General features: G+C 46.2%; 1 protein-coding gene across 1 annotated transcript in view; it reads right to left on the reverse strand.

The window, feature by feature from the left end:
- The window catches only part of LOC143767327 (uncharacterized), a 760398-nt gene that overhangs the window by 282088 nt on the left and 466680 nt on the right, over nucleotides 1-11630 (reverse strand). The gene's annotated exons all lie outside the window — the stretch shown is intronic.

An 11630-nucleotide genomic window follows, 5' to 3' on the forward strand; every position in this document is an offset into this window, starting at 1 on the left:
TGTCTTTTTATACTGATAACAAGTTTAAACAGGTGCCATTACTACAGGTAATGAGTGGAGGAAAGAGGAGACTCTTAAAGAAGAAGTTACAGGTCTGTGAGAGCCAGAAATCTTGATTGTTTGTTTCTGACCAAATACTTATTTTCCACCATAATATGCAAATAAAATGATAAAAAAAACAGACAATGTGATTCTCAGGATTTTTTTTTCTCAGTTTGTCTCCCATAGTTGAGGTCTACCTATGATGTAAATTACAGACGCCTCTCATCTTTTTAAGTGGTGGAACTTGCACTATTGCTGACTGACTAAATACTTTTTTGCCCCACTGTATATATATATATATATACCTGTTGTGAATTTGGATTCGGGGCTCCCCCGGTGGCTACTGGTGGAATTGAACTGGTGTCTTCATCTTCTCTGTTCACCTGTTCCCATCAAGATGTGGGAGTCGCTATATAACCTTGCTTCTCTGTTAGTTGCTTGCCGGTCAACAATGTTATCAGAAGCCTCTCTGTGCTTGTTCCTGCTCCTAGACAACTACTAGATAAGTTGGACTCTTGTCCATGTTTGTTTTTGCATTTTGTTACAGTTCACAGCTGTAGTTTCGTTACTGTGTCTGGAAAGCTCTTGTGAACAGGAATTGCCACTCTGGTGTTATGAGTTAATGCCAGAGTCTTAAAGTAATTCCTGGATGGTGTTTTGATAGGGTTTTCAGCTGACCATGAAAGTGTCCTTTCTGTCTTCTGCTATGTAGTAAGTGGACCTCAAATTTGCTAAACCTATTTTCATACTACGTTTGTTATTTCATCTTGATTCACCGCCAATACATGTGGGGGGCCTCTGTCTCCTTTCGGGGTATTTCTCTAGAGGTGAGCTAGGACTAATATTTTCCTCTGCTAGCTTTATTTAGTCCTCCGGCTGGTGCTGGGCATCTAGAATCAACGTAGGCATGCTACCCGGCCACTGCTAGTTGTGCGTTAGGTTTAGTTCATGGTCAGCTCAGTTCCCATCTTCCAAGAGCTAGTTCCTATATATGCTGATGCTATGTTCTCTTGCCATTGAGATCATGACAGTTTGACCGGCCCGCTAAAGGGTTAAAATCCTTGGCTGAGAAAGGAGAGTAATAAGAAGTCTGCTGAGTTTTTTTTTTTTTTTTCCTTTCTTTGAATGGCTCTGTGTCCACCTGTTTGTAATGGATCTTCAGAGTGTAACTGCAGGTTTGAATAATCTCGCCACGAAGGTACAAAATTTGCAAGACTTTGTTTGTCATGCACCTGTATCTGAGCCGAGAATTCCTTTGCCGGAATTTTTCTCGGGGAATAGATCTGGGTTTCAGAATTTTCGAAATAATTGCAAATTATTTTTGTCCCTCAAATTTCGCTCTGCCGGAGACCCTGCACAGCAGGTCAGGATTGTGATTTCCTTGCTCCGGGGCGACCCTCAAGACTGGGCTTTTTCATTGACACCAGGGGATCCTGCGTTGCTCAATGTGGATGCGTTTTTTCTGGCCTTGGGGTTGCTTTATGACGAACCTCATTTGGAGCTTCAGGCAGAAAAAACTTTGATGTCCCTATCTCAGGGGCAAGATGAAGCGGAAATTTACTGCCAAAGATTCCGTAAATGGTCTGTGCTTACTCAGTGGAATGAGTGCGCCCTGGCGGCGACTTTCAGAGAGGGTCTCTCTGATGCCATTAAGGATGTTATGGTGGGGTTCCCTGTGCCTGCGGGTCTGAATGAGTCCATGACAATGGCTATTCAGATCGATAGGCGTTTGCGGGAGCGCAAACCAGTGCACCATCTGGCGGTGTCCACTGAGAAGTCGCCAGAGAGTATGCAGTGTGATAGAATTCTGTCCCGAAGCGAGCGGCAGAATTTTAGACGGAAAAATGGGTTGTGTTTCTATTGTGGTGATTCTACTCATGTTATATCAGCATGCTCTAAGCGCACTAAAAAGCTTGATAAATCTGTTTCCATTTGCACCTTACCGTCTAAGTTTATTCTATCTGTGACCCTGATTTGCTCTTTGTCATCTATTACCACGGACGCCTATGTCGACTCTGGCGCCGCTTTGAGTCTTATGGATTGGTCCTTTGCCAAACGCTGTGGGTATGATTTAGAGCCTTTGGAGACTCCTATTCCTCTGAAGGGGATTGACTCCACCCCATTGGCTAATAATAAACCACAATACTGGACACAAGTAACTATGCGTGTTAATCCGGATCACCAGGAGGTTATTCGCTTTCTGGTGCTGTATAGTCTACATGATGATTTGGTGCTAGGATTGCCTTGGCTGCAATCTCACAACCCAGTCCTCGATTGGAGAGCTATGTCTGTGTTGAGCTGGGGATGTAAGGGGGCTCATGGGGATGTACCTGTGGTTTCCATTTCATCATCTATTCCCTCTGAAATTCCTGAGTTCCTGTCTGACTATCGTGACGTCTTTGAAGAATCCAAGCTTGGTTCGTTACCTCCGCACCGAGAGTGCGATTGTGCCATAGATTTAATCCCGGGTAGTAAATACCCAAAGGGTCGTTTATTTAATCTGTCTGTGCCTGAACATGCTGCTATGCGAGAATATATAAAGGAGTCCTTGGAAAAGGGACATATTCGTCCATCGTCATCTCCCTTAGGAGCCGGTTTTTTCTTTGTGTCAAAAAAAGACGGCTCTTTGAGACCATGTATCGATTATCGGCTTTTGAATAAAATCACTGTTAAATATCAATACCCATTGCCGTTGCTGACTGATTTGTTTGCTCGCATAAAGGGGGCCAAGTGGTTCTCTAAGATTGACCTTCGTGGGGCGTATAATTTGGTGCGAATCAGGCAGGGGGATGAGTGGAAAACCGCATTTAATACGCCCGAGGGCCACTTTGAGTATTTAGTGATGCCTTTTGGTCTTTCAAATGCTCCGTCAGTTTTCCAGTCCTTTATGCATGATATTTTTCGCGATTATTTGGATAAATTTATGATTGTGTATCTGGATGATATTCTGATTTTTTCGGATGACTGGGACTCTCATGTCCAGCAAGTCAGGAGGGTTTTTCAGGTTTTGCGGTCTAATTCTTTGTGTGTGAAGGGTTCTAAGTGTGTTTTTGGGGTACAGAGGATTTCCTTTTTGGGATATATTTTTTCTCCCTCTTCCATTGAAATGGATCCTGTCAAGGTTCAAGCTATTTGTGATTGGACGCAGCCCTCTTCTCTTAAGAGTCTTCAGAAATTTTTGGGCTTTGCTAACTTTTATCGTCGATTTATTGCTGGTTTTTCGGATATTGCTAAACCATTGACCGATTTGACTAAGAAGGGTGCTGATGTTGCTGATTGGTCCCCTGATGCTGTGGAGGCCTTTCGGGAGCTTAAGCGCCGTTTTTCCTCTGCCCCTGTGTTGCGTCAGCCTGATGTTGCTCTACCTTTTCAGGTTGAGGTCGACGCTTCTGAGATCGGAGCTGGGGCAGTGTTGTCGCAGAAAAGTTCTGACTGCTCCGTGATGAGGCCTTGTGCCTTCTTTTCCCGTAAATTTTCGCCCGCTGAGCGGAATTATGATGTTGGGAATCGGGAGCTTTTGGCCATGAAGTGGGCTTTTGAGGAGTGGCGCCATTGGCTTGAGGGGGCCAGACATCAGGTGGTGGTATTGACTGACCACAAAAATTTGATTTATCTTGAGACCGCCAGGCGCCTGAATCCTAGACAGGCGCGCTGGTCATTATTTTTCTCTCGGTTTAATTTTGTGGTGTCATACCTACCGGGTTCTAAGAATGTTAAGGCGGATGCCCTTTCTAGGAGTTTTGAGCCTGACTCGCCTGGTAACTCTGAGCCCACAGGTATCCTTAAGGATGGAGTGGTATTGTCAGCCGTTTCTCCAGACCTGCGGCGGGCCTTGCAGGAGTTTCAGGCGGATAGACCGGATCGTTGCCCACCTGATAAACTGTTTGTTCCTGATGATTGGACCAGTAGAGTCATCTCTGAGGTTCATTCTTCTGCGTTGGCAGGTCATCCTGGCATTTTTGGTACCAGGGATTTGGTGGCAAGGTCCTTCTGGTGGCCTTCCCTGTCACGAGATGTGCGAGGCTTTGTGCAGTCTTGTGACGTTTGTGCTCGGGCCAAGCCTTGTTGTTCTCGGGCTAGTGGATTATTGTTGCCCTTGCCTATTCCTAAGAGGCCTTGGACGCACATCTCGATGGATTTTATTTCAGATCTGCCTGTTTCTCAGAAGATGTCTGTCATCTGGGTGGTGTGTGACCGTTTCTCTAAGATGGTCCATTTGGTTCCTCTGCCCAAGTTGCCTACTTCTTCCGAGTTGGTTCCTCTGTTTTTTCAAAATGTTGTTCGTTTGCATGGTATTCCTGAGAATATCATTTCTGACAGAGGGACCCAATTCGTGTCTAGATTTTGGCGGGCATTCTGTGCTAGGATGGGCATAGATTTATCTTTTTCGTCCGCTTTCCATCCTCAGACGAATGGCCAGACCGAGCGGACTAATCAGACCCTGGAGACATATCTGAGGTGTTTTGTGTCTGCTGACCAGGATGATTGGGTTGCTTTTTTGCCATTGGCGGAGTTCGCTCTCAATAATCGGGCCAGCTCTGCCACTTTGGTGTCCCCGTTTTTCTGTAATTCGGGGTTTCATCCTCGATTTTCCTCTGGTCAGGTGGAATCTTCGGATTGTCCTGGAGTGGATGCTGTGGTGGAGAGATTGCATCAGATCTGGGGGAAGGTGGTTGACAATTTGAGGTTGTCCCAGGAGAAGACTCAGCTTTTTGCCAACCGCCACCGTCGTGTTGGTCCTCGGCTTTGTGTTGGGGATTTGGTGTGGTTGTCTTCTCGTTTTGTCCCTATGAGGGTCTCTTCTCCTAAGTTTAAGCCTCGGTTCATCGGCCCGTATAAGATATTGGAGATTCTTAACCCTGTTTCCTTCCGTTTGGACCTCCCTGCATCCTTTTCTATTCATAACGTTTTTCATCGGTCATTATTGCGCAGGTATGAGGTACCGGTTGTGCCTTCCGTTGAGCCTCCTGCTCCGGTGTTGGTTGAGGGTGAGTTGGAGTACGTTGTGGAGAAAATCTTAGACTCCCGTGTTTCCAGACGGAGACTCCAGTATCTGGTCAAGTGGAAGGGATACGGCCAGGAGGATAATTCTTGGGTGAATGCATCTGATGTTCATGCCTCTGATCTGGTTCGTGCCTTTCATAGGGCCCATCCTGATCGCCCTGGTGGTTCTGGTGAGGGTTCGGTGCCCCCTCCTTGAGGGGGGGGTACTGTTGTGAATTTGGATTCGGGGCTCCCCCGGTGGCTACTGGTGGAATTGAACTGGTGTCTTCATCTTCTCTGTTCACCTGTTCCCATCAAGATGTGGGAGTCGCTATATAACCTTGCTTCTCTGTTAGTTGCTTGCCGGTCAACAATGTTATCAGAAGCCTCTCTGTGCTTGTTCCTGCTCCTAGACAACTACTAGATAAGTTGGACTCTTGTCCATGTTTGTTTTTGCATTTTGTTCCAGTTCACAGCTGTAGTTTCGTTACTGTGTCTGGAAAGCTCTTGTGAACAGGAATTGCCACTCTGGTGTTATGAGTTAATGCCAGAGTCTTAAAGTAATTCCTGGATGGTGTTTTGATAGGGTTTTCAGCTGACCATGAAAGTGTCCTTTCTGTCTTCTGCTATGTAGTAAGTGGACCTCAAATTTGCTAAACCTATTTTCATACTACGTTTGTTATTTCATCTTGATTCACCGCCAATACATGTGGGGGGCCTCTGTCTCCTTTCGGGGTATTTCTCTAGAGGTGAGCTAGGACTAATATTTTCCTCTGCTAGCTTTATTTAGTCCTCCGGCTGGTGCTGGGCATCTAGAATCAACGTAGGCATGCTACCCGGCCACTGCTAGTTGTGCGTTAGGTTTAGTTCATGGTCAGCTCAGTTCCCATCTTCCAAGAGCTAGTTCCTATATATGCTGATGCTATGTTCTCTTGCCATTGAGATCATGACATATACCTATTCTATGCGTATATATCTATTCCATTCTAACCTGTCAGTGTGATTTTACTGTACACCGCGCTATACACCGATGCGTAAAAATCAGACAGCACTCGCATGGTGCGAGTGCTGTGTGATTTTTTTCTCACGCCCATTGACTTGCATTGGCGAGTCTCGTCCGAGACTCGCAGCAAATCGCAGCATGCTGCGATTTTTTTCTCAGTCTGGTTTTGGCTGAGAAAAAAATCACAAATGAGATGTCACCTATTGACTAACATTGGTCCGAGTGCAATCCGATTTATCGGATTGTACTCGTCCGTTTTGCTCGCAAGTGAGTATGAGCCCTTAGGATTATGTTTACGGTTGGGTTAGGGATGTGGTTAGGGTTATGGTTGTGATTAGGGTTAGGGGTGTGTTGGGGTTAGGGGTGTGTTGGGGTTAGGGGTGTTGTTAGGGTTGGGATAAGGGTTAAGGGTGTGTTGGGGTTAGGGTTGGTGTCATGATCTCTGCAGGCAGAGATCATAGCAAGCCTATAGAGGGACAAGCTCTCGGAAGATGGAACTATACTGACCATGAACTAAGCCTGCCGCGCAACTAGAAATAGCCAGGTAGCATTTCCTATTAATCGCTAGATGCCCAGCTCTGGCCTAAGACCTAAATAGCTAGCAGAGGGAAATATAAGACCTGGCTCACCTCTAGAGAAATATTCCAAAGAAGACAGTAGCCCCCCACATATAATGACGGTGAGTTCAGATGAAACAACAAACGCAGCAGGAAAATAGTCTTAGCAAATTTGAGGTCCGCTTACTAGATAGCAGAAGACAGATAGTATACTTTCATGGTCAGCAGAAAAATACTAACAAAACACCATCCAGAGATTACCTTAAACTCTGGCATTAACTCATAACGCCAGAGTAGCAATCCCTGATCGACGAGAGCTTTCCAGACACAGTAACAAAACTTCAGCTGCGAACTGGAACAAATAGGCAAAACAAAACATGGACAAAAGTCCAACTTATCAGTAGTTGTCTAGAAGCAGGAACAAACACTGAGAGGCATCAGATAACATTGTTGACCGGCAAGAAACCACCAGAGAAATGAGCTTAAATAGCGACACCCACTACTGATGGAATCAGGTGAAACAGGAAAGAGGATGACAAGTCCAATTCCACAAGCGGCCACCGGGGGAGCCCAGAATCCAAATTCACAACAGTACCCCCCCCTCAAGGAGGGGGCACCGAACCCTCACCAGATCCACCAGGGCGACCAGGATGAGCCCTATGGAAGGCACGAACAAGATCAGAAGCATGAACATCAGATGCATTGACCCAAGAATTATCCTCCTGGCCGTAACCCTTCCAGTTGACCAGATACTGGAGTTTCCGTCTGGAAACACGAGAGTCCAAAATTTTCTCCACAACGTACTCCAACTCACCCTCAACCAACACCGGAGCAGGAGGCTCAACAGAAGGTACAACAGGTACCTCATACCTGCGCAATAACGACCGATGAAAAACGTTATGAATGGAAAAGGACGCAGGGAGGTCCAAACGGAAAGAAACAGGATTAAGAATCTCCAATATTCTATAAGGGCCGATGAACCGAGGTTTAAACTTAGGAGAAGAGACCCTCATAGGGACAAAACGAGAAGACAACCACACTAAATCTCCAACACAAAGCCGAGAACCAACACGACGATGACGGTTGGCAAAACGCTGAGTCTTCTCCTGTGACAACTTCAAATTGTCCATAACCTGCCCCCAGATGTGATGCAATCTCTCCACCACCGCATCCACTCCAGGACAATCCGAGGATTCCACCTGACCGGAGGAAAATCGAGGGTGAAACCCCGAATTACAGAAAAACGGGGACACCAAGGTGGAAGAACTGGCCCGATTATTGAGGGCGAACTCTGCCAATGGCAAAAAAGCAACCCAATCATCCTGGTCAGCAGAGACAAAACACCTCAGATATGTCTCAAGGGTCTGATTAGTCCGCTCGGTCTGGCCATTAGTCTGAGGGTGAAAAGCAGATGAAAAAGACAAATCTATGCCCATCCTAGCACAGAATGCCCGCCAAAATCTAGACACAAATTGGGTACCTCTGTCAGAAACAATATTCTCAGGAATACCGTGCAATCGGACAACATTCTGAAAAAAACAGAGGAACCAACTCAGAAGAAGAAGGCAACTTGGGCAGAGGAACCAAATGGACCATTTTAGAGAAACGGTCACAGACCACCCAGATGACAGACATCTTCTGGGAAACAGGCAGATCTGAAATAAAATCCATCGAGATGTGTGTCCAAGGCCTCTTAGGAATAGGCAAGGGCAACAGCAGTCCGCTAGCCCGAGAACTACAAGACTTGGCCCGAGCACAAACGTCACATGACTGCACAAAGACTCGCACATCTCGTGACAGAGAAGGCCACCAGAAGGATCTTGCCACCAAATCCCTGGTACCAAAAATTCCGGGATGACCTGCCAATGCAGAAGAATGTACCTCAGAGATGACTCTGCTGGTCCAATCATCCGGAACAAACAGTCTATCAGGCGGACAACGATCCGGTCTATCCGCCTGAAACTCTTGCAAGGACCGCCGCAGATCAGGAGAAACGGCCGACAAAATTACTCCCTCCCTAAGGATACCTGTGGGTTCAGAATTACCAGGAGAGTCCGGGTCAAAACTCCTAGAAAGGGCATCTGCCTTAACATTCTTAGAACCCGGTAGGTATGACACCACAAAATTAAAGCGAGAAAAAAATAAAGACCAGCGCGCCTGTCTAGGATTCAGGCGTCTGGCAGTCTCAAGATAAATCAAATTTTTGTGGTCAGTCAATACCACCACCTGATGCTTAGCCCCCTCGAGCCAATGGCGCCACTCCTCAAACGCCCACTTCATGGCCAAAAGCTCCCGATTCCCAACATCATAATTCCGCTCTGCGGGCGAAAATTTGCGAGAAAAGAAGGCACAAGGCCTAATGACGGAGCAGTCGGAACCTTTCTGCGACAACACTGCCCCAGCTCCGATCTCCGAAGCGTCAACCTCAACCTGAAAAGGCAGATTCACATCAGGCTGACGCAACACAGGGGCAGAGGCAAAACGGCGCTTAAGCTCCTGAAAGGCCTCTACAGCATGAGGGGACCAATTAGCAACATCAGCGCCTTGTCTGGTCAAATCAGTCAGTGGTTTAACGACATCCGAAAAACCAGCAATAAATCGGCGGTAAAAGTTGGCAAAGCCCAAAAATCTCTGAAGACCCTTAAGAGAGGAGGGCTGAGTCCAGTCACAAATAGCTTGCACCTTGACGGGATCCATCTCAATGGAAGAGGGAGAAAAAATATACCCCAAAAAGGAAATTTTCTGGACCCCAAAAACGCACTTAGACCCCTTCACACATAAAGAATTAGACCGCAGAACCTGAAAAACTCTCCTGACCTGCTGGACATGAGAGTCCCAGTCATCAGAAAAAATCAGAATATCATCCAGATATATTATCATAAATTTATCCAGAAAATCGCGGAAAATATCATGCATAAAAGACTGGAAAACTGAAGGGGCATTAGAAAGACCAAAAGGCATGACCAAATACTCGAAGTGGCCCTCGGGCGTATTAAATGCGGTCTTCCACTCATCCCCCTGCCTGATCCGCACCAAATTATACGCCCCACGAAGATCAATTTTAGAGAACCACTTAGCACCCTCTATACGAGCAAACAAATCAGTAAGCAATGGCAATGGGTATTGATACTTAACAGTGATCTTATTCAGAAGCCGATAATCAATACATGGTCTCAAAGAGCCGTCTTTTTTTGAGACAAAGAAAAACCCAGCTCCCAAGGGAGAAGAAGATGGACGAATATGTCCCTTTTCCAAAGACTCCTTTATATATTCCCGCATAGCAGCATGTTCCGGCACAGACAAATTAAACAAACGACCCTTTGGATATTTACAACCCGGTATCAAATCTATGGCACAATCGCACTCACGGTGCGGAGGTAACGACCCAAGCTTGGGTTCGTCAAAGACGTCTTGATAATCAGAGAGGAACTCAGGGACTTCAGAGGGAATGGACGACGAAATAGAAACCAAAGGTACGTCCCCATGAATACCCTTACATCCCCAGCTCAACACAGACATAGCTCTCCAGTCCAAGACTGGGTTGTGAGACTGCAACCATGGCAATCCCAGTACCAAATCGTCATGTAAATTATACAGCACCAGGAAACGAATAATCTCCTGGTGATCCGGATTGATACGCATGGTTACTTGTGTCCAGTATTGTGGTTTATTATTAGCCAATGGGGTGGAGTCAATCCCCTTCAGAGGAATAAGAGTCTCCAAAGGCTCTAAATCAAAACCACAACGATTGGCAAAGGACCAATCCATAAGACTCAGAGCGGCGCCAGAGTCAACATAGGCGTCCGTGGCAATGGATGACAAAGAGCAAATCAGGGATACAGACAAAATAAACTTAGACTGAATGGTGCCAATGGAAACAGACTTATCAAGCTTCTTTGTACGCCTAGAGCATGCCGATATAACATGAGTAGAATCCCCACAATAGAAACACAATCCATTCTTCCGTCTAAAATTCTGTCGCTCGCTCCTGGACAGAATTCTATCACACTGCATACTTTCTGGCGTCTTTTCCATAGACACCGCCAGATGGTGCATCGGTTTGCGCTCCCGCAGACGCCTATCAATCTGAATAGCCATTGTCATGGACTCATTCAGACCTGCAGGCAAAGGGAACCCCACCATAACATCCTTAACGGCATCAGAGAGACCTTCTCTGAAAGTTGCCGCCAAGGCGCACTCATTCCACTGAGTAAGCACAGACCATTTACGGAATTTTTGGCAGAAAACTTCAGCTTCGTCTTGCCCCTGAGATAGTGCCATCAAAGTTTTTTCTGCCTGAAGTTCCAAATGAGGTTCCTCATAAAGCAAGCCCAAGGCCAGAAAAAACGCATCCACATCGCGTAACGCAGGATCCCCTGCTGGCAATGAGAAGGCCCAATCTTGAGGGTCACCCCTGAGCAAGGAAATCACAATCCTAACCTGCTGAGCAGGGTCTCCAGCTGAACGAGACTTCAGGGACAAATAAAGCTTACAATTGTTTCGGAAATTCTGGAAGCTAGCTCTATTCCCTGTGAAGAACTCCGGCAAAGGAATTCTCGGCTCAGATACCGGAGCATGTACTACAAAATCTTGTAAATTTTGTACTTTCGTGATGAGATTATTCAAACCCGCAGTTACACTCTGGAAATCCATTATTGTCAGGTGCACACAGAGCATACAGAGATTAGGAGGAGAGAGAGAAAAAAGACTGCATTAAGGCAGACTGGAGGAAAAAAAAAAAAAAAAAAAATTCCAGCAGACTTCTTATAACTCTCCTTTCTCAACCTGGGTCTTTAACACTTTAGTGGCCGGTCAAACTGTCATGATCTCTGCAGGCAGAGATCATAGCAAGCCTATAGAGGGACAAGCTCTCGGAAGATGGAACTATACTGACCATGAACTAAGCCTGCCGCGCAACTAGAAATAGCCAGGTAGCATTTCCTATTAATCGCTAGATGCCCAGCTCTGGCCTAAGACCTAAATAGCTAGCAGAGGGAAATATAAGACCTGGCTCACCTCTAGAGAAATATTCCAAAGAAGACAGT

This window comes from Ranitomeya variabilis, chromosome 4 (assembly GCF_051348905.1).
Source record: "Ranitomeya variabilis isolate aRanVar5 chromosome 4, aRanVar5.hap1, whole genome shotgun sequence".
NCBI classification, from domain to species: Eukaryota; Metazoa; Chordata; class Amphibia; order Anura; family Dendrobatidae; genus Ranitomeya; species Ranitomeya variabilis.